This window comes from Ambystoma mexicanum, chromosome 14, assembly GCF_040938575.1.
Source record: "Ambystoma mexicanum isolate Mex_15411 chromosome 14, UKY_AmexF1_1, whole genome shotgun sequence".
NCBI lineage: Eukaryota > Metazoa > Chordata > Amphibia > Caudata > Ambystomatidae > Ambystoma > Ambystoma mexicanum.
In genome coordinates this window covers 319901908-319923275 of record NC_090940.1, presented here as the reverse complement: position 1 = coordinate 319923275, position 21368 = coordinate 319901908, and positions in this window count along the sequence as shown.

Here is a 21368-nt window from a genome sequence, read left to right as displayed (position 1 = left end):
ATTAAATACCATTTCTTGGTGTGATATTTGTTAGTGTTCCCAATTTCACAAATGATAACAAATGTTTTTTTTCAGACATCAAATACATTAATGATTCACAAAGTAAGTTGATTCAAATAAGAACAAAGTAGTTTTAAGTCCATTGGTGAGATGCTTTCTGATATAGATGCAGATGACCTCAACTGTATATTGTGTCTCTATACAATGCGTTTCGGGCTAAAATGCCCTTCATCAGGTGTGGACAATTCAAGGGTTCAAAGATTTCCCAAAAATTAAATATGAAATATTGTCAATCTATTTTTTTTTTTTTTGTCTACAGTTTTTATTCTGATTTTGTAAAAAAAAAAAAATAACAATTTACCTTGGCGTGCTGGCGGTGTGGCCTGAATAGTGATAGTAAAAAAAATGTGTGACAACTGGTATTTTGATCTCTGCACACTCAGAGTTAGAACTGTGGATAAATAAAATGGTCCTCCATGAGTGTGGTCATGAAAGATGGGCTAGAACCGGGACCAGTCGCTAAATCATAGCGCTGTCTCCCAGTTCTAAGCCCTACATTTGTATATTGCACAATCGTTTTTAATTTTGGAAATAAGATTGCTCACCTCGTTGTAAATGCATAAGAATAGTAACTTGGTTCCATTATATCCAACTCAGACATTGGATCTCAAATACAAGGGTCTGGGAAGGAGCAACACGGGATCCAATAGGGCTGGAACTAACGATACAAGCAGGCCAACCAGAGAAAGGGGTGTCAAAACTGTACCGGTTGATGGGGGCGGAGGACCCGGAAGAAATCCTTTACGTACTTTCAGAAATGGGAGGCAGATGTGGGAGACCAATCTCGGGAGAGACCTGGGGTCGCATATGGCATAGAGCCGCTAAGGGCTCCAAATGTACCTCAATGAAAGAGGCAGCATATAAACTCTGTCTACGGTGGTACATGACACCATCATGCATGCACTCCATTGATCCAGGGTATCCCATTACTTGCTGAAGGGAATGTGGGCAACCTGGAGATCTGATCCATATGTGGTGGGCCTGCCCTTTGGCAGAGACATACTGGAAGGAGATTTTGAGCCATATCAAGGAGATCACGGGGGTGCAATTGCCTCACGACCCAGTGGTAGTGTTATTGGAGGAAGGAGTGGGGGGGGGTGTTATCACCTTGGCGCAAGCATGGAAGAATAAACAAGGGCCGGTAACAGCCATGTGATGGGTGAGACTATGGGGTGTGATGGCCAATGAAAAAGTAACGGCAATAGCTCATGGATCCTACTCGAAATACCTGAACACCTGGATGCCATTGCATGACTTCACCGACAATAGAGGGCAGATGTATGTTAAACCAAAACTACTTTGCAAAGTTTCCGTTCTTTAACTGTAAACGTGAACTCTGAGCCGAACGGTGACCTGACCCATGGAACACTCAAGAAAGCCCAGAAGGCAAAATGTAGTACTCGCCCATTGTTGGGAGGGTTTGTTGGGTTGAGGGGGTAATTTTCTAACAGTTAAAACTTGTGAGCAAACAGACTCTATAAACTGGTTTTGAAAAAGTGGAAGACATGGTCTATACTACTGCCTGTTATTCTTTACTGTATACATGTCTATGATTATGCTGTTGGAAAATGAAAGTTGGTTAAAAAAAAGAATAGTAACTTGGGTCAAGCTCTTGGCTCTGTTGCTGCCTCTAGATCGGAAATGTTCTGATTTCCTGTGTTCGATACAGTGGAACTTAGTTTTACAAATCTCCCTACAGGAAAAACGAATCAGTTTTAGTTCAGGGTTCGGCTGAATCGAATTTGAAGGAGAAGGTACATTTTTACTCTCACCCCAAATCAGAATAATTATAACATCTCAGTTAGGCTAACCTCGAACTAAACAGATTTGTTTTTCCTGTAGGCGGAGGTACAGGGTGCACCCCAACACCCACAAATGCATGGATGTTGAGAAAAAATAAAAATAAAACCCTCCATGGCCTGCATGGCTACCCTACAGTGGGACAGCTGCCGTCGCTGTTATCACCCTCCGGTGGTACAAGGCCTCGTGTGATGCCCGGATCTCCTCATGGGTTGCCTGGAGCTCAGCTGAGGGTGTGCGTGTCAGCTGCTCCAGCTGCTGTTCTGACCTTGTACTCTGGGACACCTCAAGTGCACCCAGAGTATCTCCGAGGGACCTGTGTTCTAACCTCAGGGCATCTCTGTGGGCCTGTGACTCTGCAGATATGGCTGTGCGCAGAGTCTCCAGTCCAGCCCGTTGGTCCCTGTTGGATGCCAACATGTCCTCCCTGTGTGAGCGGCACATGGACTATGTTGCCTGCTGCTGGAGGTCCACCTGCCTTTCAGGGGGGAGAATGGAAGTGGTCACCCTATCGATGGCCTGAGCCATCATCTCACATGATGCCCCCCCTGTTGTGCTGCAATACTATATATGGAGTTCTCCCACACAGTATTGCCTGATGGCGCGCGGGCACCACACCTGTTTGGGCCAAGGTGATGTGCACCTTGCTGTGCTGGCACTACCTGAGGCTGCAGGACTGCATACCTCCTTTGATCTGCTGTCCCAGGAACAGGAGCAAATATAGTGGAGTGTGACCCTGCATCCGTAACCGCCACAGGCAGACTTTCCAACACTGAATGGCCCGTAGCGGTGTCTACCCCCAGTGCAGGTGGGTTGGACAGAACAGCATCCCTGCCAGAAACACTCACCTGCGACGGAACATTTGTCTCAATGTCAGATTCAGCACCTGAGCTGTAGAAGTCTGCGGAGGTGTACCCAGTGACACAGGTGGACAGGATGGTCTGTAGGAGTAATGGATTTTCACCCACCGCCATCCCACATCCTCCACTGGTGCCTGGTTGTGTCTGGGAGTACTACTGCCTATAAAAGAAATGTAATGAAGACAGGCATGAGCAGCATAGCCCACACACATAGGCATCACGAGGTACACATCGAATACATAAATGACACATGTCACACATGACAATAACTCTGACATGCATGCACTGGCAATGAAGTGGAAAGGGAGGCTAAAAGCAGCCACTGAGGACTCCAACGTGGGAAAGCAACACATGTGCTGCATACTGGATGGCACCAGCATCACACATTAGCCTGTGAGTGGCATGGACAATCCACATACATGACACATGCCAGCACACAGATGGCACGTAGCATAGCCATGGCACATTTGACATGGACACCCAGATGGTAGCAAATCAGTACTGTCACCCATCCATGTGAGATGGACATCATGAAATAGAACATGCAAAATAGTGTGACAAAACACGCATGTGCCACACGCTGCAACAAAGCCATTGTTCACTAATGCAGTGATGGCAGGCACATGAATACATCAACGGTTGGTCACTTCGACATGACAGAAGACCATTATCATGTTGAACATTCAAACAGGGCCCCAAAGTGATTGTGTGCAGGCCATGTGTAGGTGCACATTACTCAATCAGCCTGATTGATGAAATCATTCCCATAATAAGGAACATATGTGGGCCATTGTGGGGCGTATTCTATGTCTGAAGTATGTTACATTTGGGGCAGAACGGCACAAAACAATGTGTAGTAAACATGCAAAGGATTTCATCAATTAGGCAGAATGAACAGGAAAACAGTATGAACAATGTTGTGGCAGATGGCAGTTGAAGGGCAAGTGCAGTAATCGGGTGCAAATTGTCAACTGCGGTCAGAATGGATACTTGAAAACCCAAGGCCGGGGTATGGTTTGTAGGGACCACATGGGTGAACCATAGCAGTCAGGACTACACAGCCTCACCTGGCACTCAATCAGAACACATCACCCAAGCAACATACACATGGTTTGCACACACTTGCATGGCCACTCACCAGACATTGCCTCAAGATCTGGTAGGTCTCCCACGCCTTGGATCTGATCCTCTGTGATGAAGCCTCCAGCGATAGACTCATGTTCTGTGAGTACTTCCTCTGGTGGAGACCCACTGCCAGTCACCAGAGTAGAGGCATGATTGGAAGCCAGCTTGTTCTTTGCTCTGCGTTTGAGGTAATTTCACTGCTTAGAGCAATCATCAGCTGTGTGCCTGACAAATCCAAGGGCACTAATCTGGTCCGCGATGCACTGCCAGTGGGCCCTACATTGAGCAGTCGTAGTCTTGCACCCTGCAGTCACCAGCATTTCACGGCCATGGGCCGACACGTAGCCGACAAGTGCGTCAAGTTCCGCATCATTGAAACTACGCTTCCTTGACGTGCCGGAGGGGGGAGCCGTGTCTGGGGTCCCAGCCTGTACCACAAGAGCACCCTTCTTCCTCTTGTAAGGTGGTGCGGACCCTGAGTGGCTTACGCCGCTCTGGTTGGTAGGGGCTGAAGCACAGGTGGACTGGGCACTGGAAGTAGCCAAAGGCACGATGACCAAAGGTCTCACTGCAAGCAATGGCTGCTGGGTGATGTTGGCAGGACCAACCTCGGTGTGATGGACTTGGACCAACACTGTCCCGGCTGGGAGACTCGGAGCTGGGGTGGATTGAGCTGCAGCTGCCCCTGCAGCCTCCTCACCCTGGCTACTTGGGGCAGCAGATGACCTTGCTGCCCCAGATCCACGTGGCCTGGTGACAGCAACTTTCACCGCCACACGTGGCTTTTACTTGGTGACACGGAAGTCAGCCTGGGAGTCATCCTGTGACGGTTCGGTTGACATTATGGGCCGGGTTAACAAGGCCTGAGCTGGGATGGTGTCTGCTGCATCTCCCCGACCCATTGGGGTGGGGGGGCCATAGGTGTCCCTGATTGGTCCTCCACACACTGGCCTCTTGGGCCACCCTGCACATACTGGCCACGTCCCCTACCGCGCCCACCTCTTGTCGGTCGGCCACCTTTGCCTCCCTTACCGCTTGGTCGCCTCCCAACCATGGCACTGATGTTCTTGTGCGAATGGGAGGTGCAGTAAACAATTGTCTTGGGCAATTGGGGTGAAAGGGGCAGGGTACTAGATGGAATACGTACCCTAGTGCTCTAGCAAGGCTGTCTGACCCCTGGGGGAAGATGACGGGTCATGCAACGCTCAGGCACCCCGAAAACAAAATTTTACGTGCATGCGACCCCTGGTAGCCCACATGCGTGGAATAAAGAACCAGCACTACGCTGTGGCACCCAGAAACACAAAAATAAGTGTACGCGTGGTACACGCAGGCTACAATGACCTCTGAATGGGTAGGCGACACACGGGGCAACCACAGTTGAAAAATACGTGCGCGACTCACCGTCTGCCTGGAAAAAAAAACGTGAAAAAGATGCGCATTGGCAACACTCCCGCCAAATGAAGAATTGAACGCTGTCTGCGTATACACGGAGTACGAACTGGAAGCGTTGTGAAGTAATCGCATGTGAACCGACAAGAAGTACAAGAATCACACGCTCACTCTCCACAAAAAGCACGTACAAGAAAAAGGTGTCCTACGCGTACCTATTAACCCAGCCCACACGTGCAATGTCACTTACGCGCCTTTCCTCCAATTACACGCAGTGACACCCGGACGTGCAGTTTTTGCACGTGTACAATCAACATGCAGCCGTGTTGAGGGAAACCCGCGTGCGTGTTACGTCAGACGCACTTATGCGCTAAGGGCCTTTCCTCGAATTACATGCTGACGTGCAGTTTTCATGTGCCAAATCACTCCGTATCAAGCTGGCCACGGAAGACCACGCTCCTGCCCAGAAGGCCATTTTCCTGCCCCCCTGAGCCCGCTCCCACCTGCCATCTGCTGCTGCCTGCCGGCCACGTGCCCTGCTGCTTGGTGCCTGCACGTCAGCCATCTGCAGCGGTCCAGTTGCTGTGACCACCCCTGCTGGAACAGAAGACTCCCGACTGGCATTCCATCACTCGACAGCCCAGCCCCAGGACCCAGTTGCCCACCCACACCTGCCTCGGGTTGCCATGTCCGACACAACACCATCTGGCACCAGTGCCAACCCCCCAACAGAGAGGAAGATGGCTGCCAGCTTCACTGCCAATGAAGTTGGCATCCTGGTGGAGCAAGTGCTGGGGCATTATGATGCCCTCTTTGGAAGTTCACGCGCCAACAATGAAGGACGGAAGAGTATCTGGAAAGACATTGTGGCTGCCATCAACGTGGAGCGGGTGGCAGCCCGTGACATGCAACACGTCCGGAAGCGTTGAGAGGACTTCAGGTCCAGGACCCTCAGCAAGGCCCGGCGCCTCTTGAAGGCAAAGCATGCAGAGGTGTGCCGGGTCTGCCTTACCAACATCCAGATGAGGGTCCTGGAACGTATAAACCCAGCACTCCACCTCCAGATCCTTAGGAGGCAGACCCATCCGGAGTCGAGCGGTAAGTGTCCATGCGTACTGATTGGACGCTGTGCATGTTGAGGTGTGGCAGGAATGTGCAGGTTGCACATATGTCTTGGAAGGGCCATGTATGGATGTGTATGTACAGGGACATGAGCCTGCTGCATGTGAGTCCAGTCATGTGTGAGGCACATCAATGGTGTATGTGTTCAAATGCATGGTACCCAAATGCATGTGTCGGTGTACACATGTTTAGAATTGTGTATGTACTGTGGCATGGTTGTGGTGACACATGAATGCTGGTTCCACCTTCATGTAAATACACAATGTAGATGTGTGTGTGTGTGTGTGTATTTGACATGTGTGCCACTGTGATACACCATGGATGCATGTGACACCGACATGTAGGAGGCTGATTGGCAGATGTGACACGGATGCCGATGATTTAACTGCGAGAGGTGGTGGAGATGTACAGATGCATGTCTGGTGGAGTGTATGCATGTGTTTGGCACTCTCCGTGTTGCATGTGACGTCAGGCTAACCTTCTGATGCTCATGCTGTTGTATGTGCATGGATGGTGCTGCCTGCTGCAACATTCCTGTTAATTTGCACATGTGTGTGGGTTCAAATGATATCTGTGTTGAGGATTGTGATGACATGTGTGAAGTTTGACACTGCCACTCATGTGCAACTGTCATGTGTATATCAGACCATTGTACAGTGCCCTGATGCCTGTGTTCTGTTTCTCCCTGTATGCAGCATCAACTGATGAAGAGGGTGGAGACGGTGCTGTGGAGCACACCGGCAGGGATCCCACCGCCAGCCGGAGACGCAAGGCCCAGCTCCATCCCATGTTGTCATCTCATCGGGGAGTGAGGGGTCTGGTGCCGCGTACGCAGCTGCCGAGGGTAGGTCCAAGAGGCGGAGGTCGGAGGTGGACTCCTCGGCAGCAGAAGGGGCAGCTGAGACCCCACAGGGGCCTATGGAGGAAGATGGCGAGTCATCCAGGTTGGTGGAGGGTTTGGTTGAGGAGGAGGCTGTGGAAGGGCCACACACTGGGTCTGGAGGGGGGGGGGAATTCCACTGGTGCTAGTGGTGCGTGGGAAGTTTCCCACGCGATACTCCAGGCGAGAGCAGGGTACGTGTATTTCGGGGGTGCATGGGAAGTTTTACACGCGATAGGCCTCAGGCGAGCGGGGTACGTGTATTTCGGGGGTGCGCGGGAAGTTGTACACGCGATAGGCCTTGGGCGAGCGGGCTACGTGTATTTTGGGGGTGCGCGGGAAGTATTACACGTTATTTGGCATTATGGGCCCTCCCGGGTGTGCCGTTTCCCCCCTCCCCATGCCTTTCAGGCAGCCCACACCACAATGGACTACCCTACAACCCTCACCATGCCCTGCAGGCAGGCCACATGGCATCATGCCCCTTTTTGAAGACTAAGAGTGTCGGAAGATAAGGGACTTCAATCATGGTGCAGCTTGCTGCTACAGCTGCTGAGCCAACTTTGGGGCTTCTACTAAGCGGTGAGGCTCCGCTTCCATCCCAACCAGAAGCCACACCCTCGTCCTCCTTGGGGACCCGCAGCCCCTGCCCAGACGCAGTGCTTGCAGTTTCTGCGAAAGCCAGCTCCAGTACCATAGGAGCCGGCACGGAAAGCAACAAGCCGGGGTGCGCAGGACTCAGACGGCAAAGGCAGACAAGACACCAGAGCCGTCGAAGGTGGATAGAGTGCTAGAGCCGCGGCGGCTCTACGGACATCACTGGAAGTGCTGGTAAGCTCCGTGTCCGGGAGTTTTCTTTAAAGTCTGTCTCTTCACTGCCACTGAAGACCGACTTAGTGCAACTTCTCTGGTATAGCAAAATCCAGCAGGGAATGAAGCAGAGTAACTCCTTCACCTTCAAACACTCGGAAAACACTCAACTTACTTTGTGAATCTTTAATTTATGGATTTGATTTCTGAAAAAAACATTTGTTATCCTTTGTGAAATTGGGAACACTGTAACATATCACATCAAGAAATGGTATTTGATTTACCTAGCACTGTTACTATTTGAAAATAAATGTTTAAGTCATCAGATTTAAATTGTATTTTATTTCATTTTGACTGTGTTTTTAATTGCATTTGAATCTACTTAGCATTGAGTTTTCCTACAAGTGTGCACAGAGCTTAAGTTCCACTGGTTTTGTGGAACCTTACCTCCCTTTCAATTTTGAGCATTTCAGCACAGACTTTGCACATTAGACTTATGAGGTCTTTGATGGTATTCATTTCAGGTGCTTGTATATTATACTTCAGCTCCAAGCATCGGTAGATTATAGGTACATAATACGCAGCAGGGTATGATCTTCTTACCATTGTAATGAGTGGCAATAACGAGATTTTGTACACATTCATCCCAATTAGTCTCCTTGAATTTTGTCCTTATTTCAGGCACTGTGGCGCTGTTACAGAATACTTGCTTAGTACAGGCTTACATTCCATCATGAGATCAGAAGTGCAACAATAAATACACACTACATGTTCATAGGTTACAGGGGAACATCATAGCAGGTTGCGAATGTTGCAGTGAAAATTGCATGATTCATTGAATAGATTGGTTTTCACCATTTTGCCGAAGACTGTGTAGGACTTTTCATTTCTAATTGCAGTGGGGAGGGCATTCCAGTTTTTGGGTGCTTATAGACTCTTGCTCTGTTTACAATACATTTCCTTCAGGAAGGCTGTTTTGCTGCTATCTTGATGAACTGATTGAGATAAACATATTAGGTATGTTTAGCAAAGAGATGCACACTTTTTTGTTAAAAATGTGTGAAGTAAAGTGTCACTGCCCTTTGGTTTGACAATACATTGATTTCTACCATTGCAAATTAAATTTAGAGAATCTTAAATTCTGATAAGAAAAGCACTGCTCCTGATAAAGGGACTTAGTCCCGAAACGCCCTGAACTTGCTCCATGCATTTACAGAAACATTAAAAAGAATTCTTGATGATACATGCTGACATTTTCATCACTTCACTTTTGTTTCAGTGGCTTATAATTGCTTATAGTAAAATTGTTTGTGTATATGTTGCATTGAAATGATCTAATTTCTGGTTGTTTTCACATTGGCTAGTGTGCCGGGGACAGGAGTGCCCTTTACCATAGGACACTGTGTTCTGTTTCTTGATATAACTTTCCCATAATAGGAGAAAAAGATGTCCAGCTTCACTTGCATGTCCAGCATTATATGCTGTTTGCAATTTAAGGATTGTTTTAGGCACTCAGCCTTCAACTTTCAACGGGACCTGTTATCCAGCTTCTTCATGACAAAATGCTGTGCAAACATCATGAGGCAACACCAACCATTCTGTGAAATTTGGGTGAGCCATTCCAAAAGGGTTGAATATTTGTTCACCCATATGGTCTGCTTGGTTCATAGTCATAATGTCGAAAAAATAATACCGAAATACAAAAATGTCGAAAACAAAATGTCGAAAACAAAAATGTCGAATTTATATATATATATAATAGAAAAAGTCAAATAGTCGAAACAAAAATGTCGAAAAAAAAGTCGAACGATAATACTAACAGAGCGAAGTGAGGTGATACTAATCGTCCATTTTTATGGGGGGGGTTACCCCCCCCAACCCCCCGTTACCTCTACGCCGAAACTCTCCCACCACCCTCTCCACCACCAAACATAACAGTTTGCCAATCTGAAAATAAAGTAAATTATGACTAACGAATACCGCATAGAATCAAGGGTCATAGGGGTTAAACCAATGTGTGACACCCACGAGTAAAGAACCTTGCCTAAACACCAAATGGACAGATGACGGTTGTGGACAACTGTCATTAGCTGACAGAACCTGAGTCAGAGCAAACTGAAGTATATTCGATTCGGCTACGTCAGGCAAACAATAAGGTAATATAAAAAAATTATGTGACACGATATTTAAATTGTAAAATATATTATTATTAGTGTATGGAAAAGATAGTAAATCGTTTTTTTCTGTTACTTTAGATTGAACATGACAGAAAGGGTTGAGTACATAACCTCACAAAAAGGCGGAAAACAACTGATATGGAACGGATACATTTATAATAAAGAATTGGAGAAAAATGACCGCTCGTACTGGAAGTGCATCGAATATGGGCGGTCAAAATGTGCCGCGCGTGTTATAGTTGCCAGTGCCAATACGAAAATAAAGGGGGAACACAATCATCTACCGGACAAAACAAAAATAGAAATAAAACAGACTCTCCAAGAGCTCAAAAGAAAGGCAACAGAAAACCCCGGTTAAGCAAGCGGATTGGTCATATCGACGGTATGTGACACGTTACCCACACACATATCTGCACAGATGCCTAGCGAAAAAGATATGCAACGCACAGTAAATCGCACAAAGCAACAAAAAGAAAATCTACCACCGGCACCTACAACGTACAATGAAATAGACATACCAGAAGCGTTTGCAGTGACAGCTAAAGGAGAAAAGTTCCACCATGCCACAGTTGATGTACGAGACGAAAAAATGTTAATATTTTCTACTGAAACCAATCTAAAGCATCTGAGTGAAAGTGCCCAGTGGCAAGGTGATGCAACTTTCAAAGCCTGCCCAAACCCCTTCCAACAATTATATTCGATACATGGAACAATAAATAATAAACTGATTCCACTTGTTTATGTTTTAATGCCCAAAAAAAATGAGGAAACCTACAGAATCATGTTAAACACAATAAAGGACACTGTACCCAATTCTAAACCAACAAGCATAATCATGGATTTTGAATTAGCGCAGATTAAGGCATTTTCTTCAATATACCCTGATTCTAACATACAAGGCTGCTTCTTTCATTTTACTCAGTCGATATGGAAAAAACTACAAAAAATTGGACTAAGTAGCAAATACACAGAGGACAGCATATTTCAACATCACGTAAAAAAAATATTCGGATTGGCATTTGTGAAAGAAAATCAGGTTATAAATTTCTATGAACATTTGATTGACACTGACTATTTTAAAAATCATGAAGAAGAAAATGCAGACCTTTTTAGATTATATGGAAAATACATGGATTGGACAACTAACAAGAAATGGAACCAGAAGAAGACCAAAATACACTATAAATTTGTGGAATTGTTACAATGCAACCTTGGAAGGGCGACCTAGGACGAACAATGCACTTGAGGGATGGCACAGCCGTATTAACAAAACGTTCAACACAAGTAATCCCAATTTGTGGCATTTTTTGAAGGAATTAAATCATGAACAATCACATCAGGAATTTCGAATCTCTCAAGCAATTTCACTAGCAAGCACAGAGTTAAAAAAGAAAAAATACAGAGACTATGAACAACGCCTAGAGCAATTAGTACGAAATTTTAATGAACATGACAAAGACAATTACCTTGATTCAATAGCTTACAATTTAGAATGTTAAAAATACTCACGTTTTTTGCGAAATATCCATTCCACCATGAGAATTCCAGGGAAAAACAGTAAAAATCACCACGAAGCAACATCAAATGAACCCAAAATGCAAAAAGTAACACAATGAAAAACACCATCCAACGATAAATCCACGATTGCGATCCAAAAGAGTGAAATCCAGGAAAGTAAAACATAAACGTCCCAAGAAAGTCCTTGCTAAAAAATCCACGATCCAACGAAAACATCCAACGAATCCAGGATAAGAAATATAAACGTCCCAAGAAAATCCTTGCGAAAAAATCCTCGATCCAAGCAGAACATCCATCGAATCCAGAAAAAAAAAAACCACATTGCATCCATTTGAAGGGGTAAAAAAAAATCGAAGATCCAAAAAAAAATCCACAGGAACGCAGGGAGACCCGAACACGATGAAACCGCGGCGAAAATGAACTTTAAAAATGGCGCCTACGTATACGTAGCGCAACGCAACCTCACCTAGCATGCTATTACCATATGTAAACAAATGGACAATCTCTCATTTCTAAAACAATAGCGCCATCTATTGACGAAAAAATATACTAAATGTTTAGCGTTACAGTTTGCAATTGTTAATTATTTATTTAAAATTGCAGTTTACATTATATATATATTTATTTAACTACTATTTTATATAGAATAATACATAGTACATGCTATTTAATTGCTATTTTTATTCAAGATTTTTAATGCTGTTACTATTAAAGAAAACATAATAAAAGATGTTTAGCAATAATAATAAAACACATTTAAACACTTACCTTGTATTAAATTAAATTCGAAAAATCGAAAAAAATTCGACATTTTTGTATTTCGACATTTTTGTTTTCGAATTAATAATTTCGACATTTTGTCTTTCGAAATTATTGCATTCGAAATAATGACTGGATACCGGTCTGCTTCCCCAGAGGTAGCTGGATCCTCAAGTGTCAGATCAATCCAATTCACACATGGGTTTGCGATGCAAATCAACAATAAATGGGGGAGAATCCGCTTCACCTAATGCTATTTTTCACCATTCAACCACAGACAATGAGCCCAGGGCAGTGAATTTGGGCCTTTTTGTGCTGAATGACTTCATCCCTGCGCCCGGCAGCCCAAACAGTGATCCCAAAGCACCTGCCACTGACGCTTCTGCCAGCCTCAGTCCTGGGGATGCTGGGCTGATTGTCCAGGTACATACCTGCCAATTAGCCATCTTGGACATGGTGCTGTTTTTTTGCCACTTTATGAGGCCTTGAGGGGGTTCCATGTAATAATGTCGCCACAAAAATCTCGCCATGCAAAAATATCGCCGAAAAATGGCTGTTTTTTGCGGGGACATCCCAGCAACCCCCAAACTTTTTTTTTTTTTTTTACACACCTCTGTCCCCATATATATGGTCACCCATATAATATCGCCACAACCTTTTCCCGGTAATATTATTTACGGCGACCATATATATGGGGATATTACCTGATACCCTTCAAGTCATTGTTCTGTATACAAACACCATCCTCACTAGCACAGAACCACACTGCTGTGGTCATTGACTCAAATATCTGCCAGAACCTCCTTAATGTCTGTGCCCACACTTAGCCCAATGGTCTATTGACATGCCTGGGACACAGACTTATTGACAAAGGTGGCCAGCTGGGTCTGACATTCAGCAGACCCCACAGGTAAATCTGCTTGGGAAATGGGCATCCTGCCCATCTTTCTCTTTGCCCGAAGCCACCCTTCTTCTCTGAGCCACGAAATCAAACTGACTCGAACCCTCAAGTTCGGCTTCTATGTCTGAGGAAGCTATCCAAACGCAGTATCCTTTCCATCATATCTAGCACGTCCTGTGACGCACACTGAATCGTCAAGATTCAGAAACCCATCCACAGAGCTGGAATGCGAGGATGCTCCAGGTAGTCGGTGGGGGCTTGCAGCTAATGGGCTGTGAACCAGATAATGGCCCTCGACCAGTGGTATTTAAACCATTTCATGCTGAGCCATCCTAGGGTAAAAATACTGTTTCTGAGGACCCGTTAAGTAAAAATATTGGTGCTGCCCCCCTCCCCAGACCACTGATGCTAATCCAAGGCAGGCCTGTCTCACAGTTTGAAGACCACTGCCCTAGACCTATAGCAAATACCGAAGGGGGAGAGACTGAGCTCACAGCAACAAACCTGAGAAGAGAAAAAAGAACTGCAAAAACAGGCATTAAGCCGCTGCATAGCCCACGCTGACCCCACCCCCCCCCCCTCTCTCTGCTGCATAAAAAAAACCTATAAGCATCCCCATATTGCTGAAGTCCCAAGAATGAAGGTACTTATCTTTGTTGGGCACAGCAAGAAAAGAGGATGTCTGTGGAGAGGTAGGAGTCTTAAGTGGCAGTCAGCACAGTGATTGGCGGAGGAAAGACGGAAAGGGCAAGGGACAAGAACTAAGCATGATGGGGACAGTATTTTTGGGGACAGTTTTTTTTTTTTTGTTTGACCTTTTTCATGCTGCTAACTAAAATAATGAAAAGAGCAGTGCATAAGAAAACCTCTGTGCCATGACTTTCAATATTGAGCATACATTTAATAGAGACACTTAGTAGACGTTTAACAACCTCCTCGCCCCTCTAGCACGAGTCCATAATGTCTGAACTTCCTGCATGAACAATGGCACCCCTCTCAGTAATGTTGAAACAGGGTGCCCTGTAGGCAAGAAAACAGCTTGGGATTTAGTACAACTGTTTGGTAAAAAGTGAGACCTTTTAATTGGAACATTCTAGATGTCTTGCAGTATCGATTCTTCCGTCCAACTCTTCTTTGCAGTGCCCTTCCACACCAACCTTTTGTCTGGGACTTTCAAGCCCTGCCATCTCTATACCCTTGTGTGTACGTTCACCTCCCTGCCCCTTAGTGGATAACCACAATACTGTTTCCTAGGATTAGACCCATCAGAGTCTCCATGCATGCTTTAGTTTGAACCATGCCTATCATTTCCTCATCTGTGTTACTCACCACCACCGATCAGGCCAGGGCATTGGTTAGAAGACCTCAAAGTGGATAACCAGGATGACAGACGACCTTCCACCAGCCAGAATTCTGAATATCCCTCTTCCAAGTAAGGGATATCCAGGACTCCGCCTCCTCAACCTGAGGGAGCTCTTCTTTGCAATACACCCCTCTGTTGTTCAAATAAGACAAGCAGAGGTGTTGATTACACAAGAACGGGGACCACCCATACCGCCACACCAATGCTGTAAAGAAAAACACACAGATGAACACCAGTCGAGAGAAAACAGTTGATCACAACTATTGATAATACCTGTCAGTTTGGGTTTCAAGGCCTATGGGAAAACCCAAATAGGTGTTATCACACCGTGAACACTACTGCTGTTTACTGTAGAGCGTGAGAAGGAAGGCGAGCGAAGGCTTACCCCTGTAGAGTGTTGTTGAAACTAAGGTTCCTGAAGTCTACGGTTCCTGAAGTCACTCAACCAACAACAGGAAAAAAAAAAAAACGGGATGGTTAGTATAGCCAAACTCCCCGGGCGGAACAAGGGCCGCACTAGATTCGGGTAGGTGCACTGCGTCAGCAAGGCGTCCAGAGATGCACTTCGCACAATCACAGTTCCTTATGGTTGAATGTTGTAGAAGAGGAGGCTTCAGGCAAGGGTAGGATTTTACTAGATATGAAATCAGGTAAGCAGTATCTCAGTGCTGGTCTTACCAGAAATGAAGAGCTGCCCGTAACTGGATACACGGGTAAGTCACAAAAAGAACTCCTCCAGTGGAACACTGCTTGGGTGGCAGAATGTCTTGATCTGGGGGGGTGACCGCTCATAGAGGCAGAATGAGCAGGCACGTAGGGAGATCAGCAGCGGACCGCTAAAGGGGAAGGTTTGAGAGCAGTCACGTAGCGGGAGACGTGCAAAAACAATGTTTGGTAACGGGCCAAAATCAGGAGGCAAAGAAGTCCAGAGAATGATTCCGGTTCAGCAACTATTGGCTATCGGTCTGCAGGGTACAAAGGAGTAAGCGAGAGGAAGGTCGAAAATGGAAATCTGAGGTCAATTTGATAGACGATAAAGTTCTGGGTAACTCAGCAATTGGAAGCAGCACTGTGATGGAATGACTCCCTTTTGTGCTGAGTACGAAGGGCGGAGTCTGTGTGCCTGCGTAGCATGCGTGATCAGATGATTGAACACGTGACTGACATCCTGTTCCTACGCTGCTGAGCTCGGAAAGGTCTCCTCGGCAACCTCCAGCGGCACCAAATGGGAGCAGCCAGACACTGAGAAAAGTGCAAATGATCACCCATTCGGGTGGTGCGGAAAGAGCGTACAGTACCAGAGAAGCGCAGAGGCCGAGGTGTGAAAATCTGCTTGGAGCACCGCTATGCTGAGAATCGACAGATTAGAGCTCATTTGTGGATGTCCAAACTTTCAACTTCTGCCTGCAGCTATGCTATGGAATTCTTGCAGATAGCATCATCAATTTAATTACATCTTCAGTTACCTTACTTTCAACATTGTGGGACTTTGTTTGCAGGTTACTCATAGTCTCTATGATGAGTCATCTGTAGCCAGTTCTCAACACTCAGCCACTGACATAGTGGCACCATCTCTGCATCTAGTTACTGCGATGAAGGACCTAGAAATGGGACCTAGAAATGAAGAAGTTTTCCTTCTTAGCTTTGCCCCTTTGATATCTGGAAAGTAATTTTAGGGAAAGCATAAGATTGTCATATTGTTGTGTTATTAAATGTTCATTTGCCCAGGGCTGCAGACAGAAGACACACTAGAGATCCTGCAGTGACTAAGCAGAGACCCTGGGGGAACACACTCTAATGGGGCACCAAAAATGGATTGTAATTCTGCACTCACAGGTGACACTCAAAGATTTCCTCCTGTGCACTTTTGGATGATTGCTCTTAGACCCGTGCAGTAGCCTCCTGTCACTTAGCGTGCAAAGGTTTATCCCAAAATACCAAAAAAAAGGCTGAATGCACATTTAGTGCACCTTCTGCCATTTAAAAAAGACCAAAGCCCATAATACTGAACAAGGTGAGCAGGAGTTGCAGGGGTGTCCCCCGCGCCGCTAGTTCGGTATTATGGGCTGCGGGGTGTCCCCTGAATACATTAAATGCAAAGCGGGGGGCAAACAACCAAAATCTCGAATTACAAAATGCGATCAAGTGGGCTTTGCAATTCGAGCTTTTGGTATTTGGTTTTATAACTTAGATCAGCGTGCACGACTGCTGGCTTAATGATTTACGTCTCAGGCTCCCGATATAGAGGAACTAACTGCACTTAAAGGGGCACTCGCACTGTTGGCATTGGAAAACACTGCCATACCCCAACCTCCTCCTATCGAACGGCAGCAATGCCTATGAGCTGCTCCCACCATACCAAATGGGAACCACAATCCGAACTCCAGCACCCAGGGGCCTTTGGAGCCTATTTGGCTCAACACCTTCTTATAGTAACTACTTTGTGAATCGAATAGTCTCTCTATGAATAAATCATTCACTACATTAAGTTATTTGTGAATCACCATCTGTGACTTGAGGAAGTTAACTTATTGAATGCTCTGGAAAGAAAAGTTGCATAACCATTTCATGGAAATAACATTTAACATGTCACCCAGATTTACAGGTGGATCCTAAATCAGGAATTTATTGTGAAAAAAAAATGTTCAACATGGCGCACCCATTCTATTCAATGGTGTTCCATAAGTGTTTGTTGGTCGCAATTGACTCCATTGCCATTTAGGAAAGGACCTAGGATTGGTGAAGAAAAGGAAATATGCAGACCACTGAGAAATGAAACATGTAAGTAATATGATTAATTACTAATGAGCCAATTCATTTGAAGAATAGCAGTTACTATGTTTAGGACAGGCCTCAAATTTTGCATTAGCCATTTGCTAGTGATAATGGACTTATGGTGAGTAAGTAATGGTGTGCTGCTTGTATGTGGAGAACTAAGAACGAAATTGACTTTTTATGGCTAGCTAATAGTTTGCAACTTGGAAGTTTTACTCCTGGTTTAAGAGACAATGTACAATGTTGACTTCACAGTCCCTTCCTTTTGTGCTCTTCAAAAAACTCAATTTTTTAAATTTATACCTGCATTCAGTTGTTGCACACTTTGCTTTCTACGTTGAAATAGAAAAGTCTGTTTGCAACATTTCAACTACCATTAGGTGATACATCTGTATTCTTCTTAGAATGCTGGTCTTGTTGGCCTCTGTGTTGCACTTCCTACCTGGAGCAGGCGCCATTGCATGGCTAATGCATAGAAACAAATCCAAAAAAAAATTGTGTCTGCCACTTCCCTGCTATTGCATACCACTAAACCTTTTTCACCCTTTCGGATGAAGGATGAATACTGTAATGGCCAAGGGATCAACAGAAGACACAAAAACGGTTTCTTGATTAAATTCTGTGTTTAATTCTATTGTCACAGGAACAAAGAAAGGAGTACGTCTATGGGTTTTCTCTATGGGGAATAAATTAAAAGATGGACTCAAGTAAAGGAACCATGGTTGAGGTTTTCGAGTAAAATAACAGTGATGTTTTATGTGGTTTCTCTTTTGACTCATTGGCCTTGATCCTGATTCCGTCCCTTAGTCCAGATCAAAGCTATGTCACACTGTGTAAGATAAACAGTAAATGTTACTGTGATGTTTAAAGTATTTCCAGACACTTCGTTCTTGCCCACTTACATTCTTCTTAGTCAGGATGTCGTCGTGATCCTTCTTGGTGTCTAAGATCTTTCTTTGTCACACATTTACGTTGATCCTCAGAGACTTACTGTTACCTGACATACCTACCCTCATGCTTTAGGTTGTCCTGAGCAGGTTCAGGCATCAAAATCTTAAATGTAGATGGATCCTGGTGTACTATCTTGTTTTCCTCCTCGCAGGGCTGCAATGGCCCTGAAAAGCCTTATTGGAAGCTGTCACCGCCAGTTTCTTAATGCTGATTTGAACCAGTGTCAACACCCTGGTTCCATACCCTACTTTTCTGCCTGTGTTGTTTTCCCATTTGTTTCTTTTGCTTCTCTCTCCTCCCTATGGCCTTCTAGGCAGTTTCTTCCATCCTCTCTTCACTTTCTCTTGTCCGCTGTATGTGTTTTTGTCTCTTTCTGCCTACTCCTTTATATTCCTCTTCTCTTCCCTCACACTCTTCTTCCTTCCGCTATATTTTCTTCCTCCTCTTTCTCGCTCCCTTTAAGTGTTCTTTTGCTCTTCTCTCACCCTAAGTGGGTCTCGTTGGTATCGAGTTAAATAGTATTTTTTATAAATTCTCCCATTTTAAAGTCCAATTTTTAGAATGACTAATTTTCTAGAAATCAAGCAAGTACGGGAGAGGGTGAGGGTGGGAGCAGAATCACCTTCCTGGGAAGTTCAAAATGTCATATTGCAGCATTTTAAAGGCTACACAAAATTGGCCGAAAGAAATCTTGTATTTCTTGTGCTCAGCAAATGAGATTCAGGCATCAAAGAATTCTCAGACCAGCACGCTGTGCTCCAAACGGCTTACTTGGTCTGCCACAGCCCTCACTGCTACCACGTCTCCCCGGCTTCAGATTGCTCACACCTGCCGCTGCAACACGTGACAGTTTTTCCTTCTCTTCTTTCCAGCCCGTTCTCGTTCCCAGCCTTCTCTCGGCTCTCACACCAGACTGCCTCCCTGGTGTGCAGCCCCACCTCTTATACTCCTATGACTATTTAGGGTCCATAGGTGTGAGCCAGTAAGTCCAATTTCCTAGCCTTTAGGCAGGTATTTGTGGGACATGCCTGACTTCCCCAATGGTACACTTGCACAGTCTTCTTCGTCTCAGCACCAGAGTGATGAAAATACCTATTGGTGTTCACTACTCCTAGTCTCCTCTTTCTTTTCCCAGTACTGTAATAGGTCAAATGAGGGGAGATGTCTTACAGTAGCCCATAAAGGCCGGGGGAGGGTTAGGTTGGTTTTCAGAGGGAAAAGGGGGACACCATGTTTTGCCTGTGGGTACCCCACTCCCCAAGGACCCTCCACCCAGGTGAACCTCCCTCCCTTTTCCACCCCCAGGGTCAGGATCCAAAAGGGATGGCCTTTCCCTGGCCAACTGAGAATAGGATGCAGGGGGAGTAGGAGTGAGGATACCTTCAGGTTTCTCATTTGGGAGATGCTTTTCCACGCAGCAAAGCTATAAGATATTAGTCTGCCGTTTTTGTTGTCTGTGGGGTTCATGATTGACACACCCAATTCCAGCATGGCCCCATCAAAGTTTGCCAGAATGAGTATGCACTTTTTCTGCAAGCTTTGTTGCTCTCTGATGCTAGGGTTGGCTCACAATGTTGACATTGAGTATAAGGCCGGGTCCCTGCACCTGGCTTGCCATGTGATGCAGTCCCTTTCAAGGAGGACACTCCTGCCCCGATGAGGCCAGGGATTGGTTGGGTGCCCTGGGGGAGATTCCTGGTATGCCACCTTTAGTCCCTGGTCACCAGGGACCCATGACCTGGCCTCCTGTCACAATAGCCACTCTCTCCAGTGCCGTTTTTCCACCAGGTACCTTTAGTAGTATCTTTAAATGTAGTCTTGTTTTTGAGACTCTTTGTGCTATAGTCACGTAATAGCTGGTGTTGAAAACAGAAATTTCTCTGCTTATTGTGACAAAACCAATACTCTATGAACCTCTCAGTCGGGGTGGGAAGCCTACCTGAAATAGTTCCAGCTCAGTCCTACTCCGGAGAAGGGTGGTGGCAGTTGAGAGGGGCCCCCCCAATTCCTTATGTGCAGTACACCCATGCCTCATTGAGTCTTTTGTGTTCCTTCTAGGAACAACAAACCACACATGGGCAGCGTCAGACACCAACAGAGAGAGAGCAATCATTCAGCATCACACATGCCCTCATGAAGCAGCCAGAGCAACTCTCAGGCCGATACCACTGGCAGCAATATGAAGCAGGAAGAGGGTGGGCCGACGGGGAAGGAAACACACCTACATGGCGGTGTGATCGACAGCGCTACCTTCCCCAGCGGATCAACGTGTTTTCATAGAAACTTTTTTAAACATGTGCTCTTTTTGTCAAAATTAATATGACCTGTTTTTGTTAATGGGGGTCCCCCAATTTCCCCTCTAGCCCACCTGCCCCCCCAATCCATCATAATACATTTGGTGCATTGTTCTAACCCTTCATGGTGAGTAATTTGCTATTTACTGAAAATAAACTTTCTTTTCAACAAATGGTAAATACCCAGAAGCCAACTCATTGTAACTACTAAACGCTCCCTCAGCTGACGCAGTGCTCCTGGGCTGGTTTGCACTGTCAGAGGAAAACAGTTTCCCTTTGACAGTTTGTATCCCAGTGTGCATTGCCAATGGGTCATGCGAGGCCAGGGGAGTTTAGCTTCCCCAGCCTTGAGTGGCCCACTGGGGATGCAGGCTGCGGTACTGCACCTCCTGAGTGTGCTGCCACAAATCTGGACTATTTGTCCATTCTCCCCATAGGAGGGAGCCAGCCCCTTTGAGGTTAGGGAGGTGCACCCACACAGCAAGACCCTCCCTATGGGTCTGGGCAAGTGGGAACTCACTGAAAATGACTGCCCTTTGGGGGACAAGGACTACCATTCTGCTAAGGAAGTCCCTGTCCAG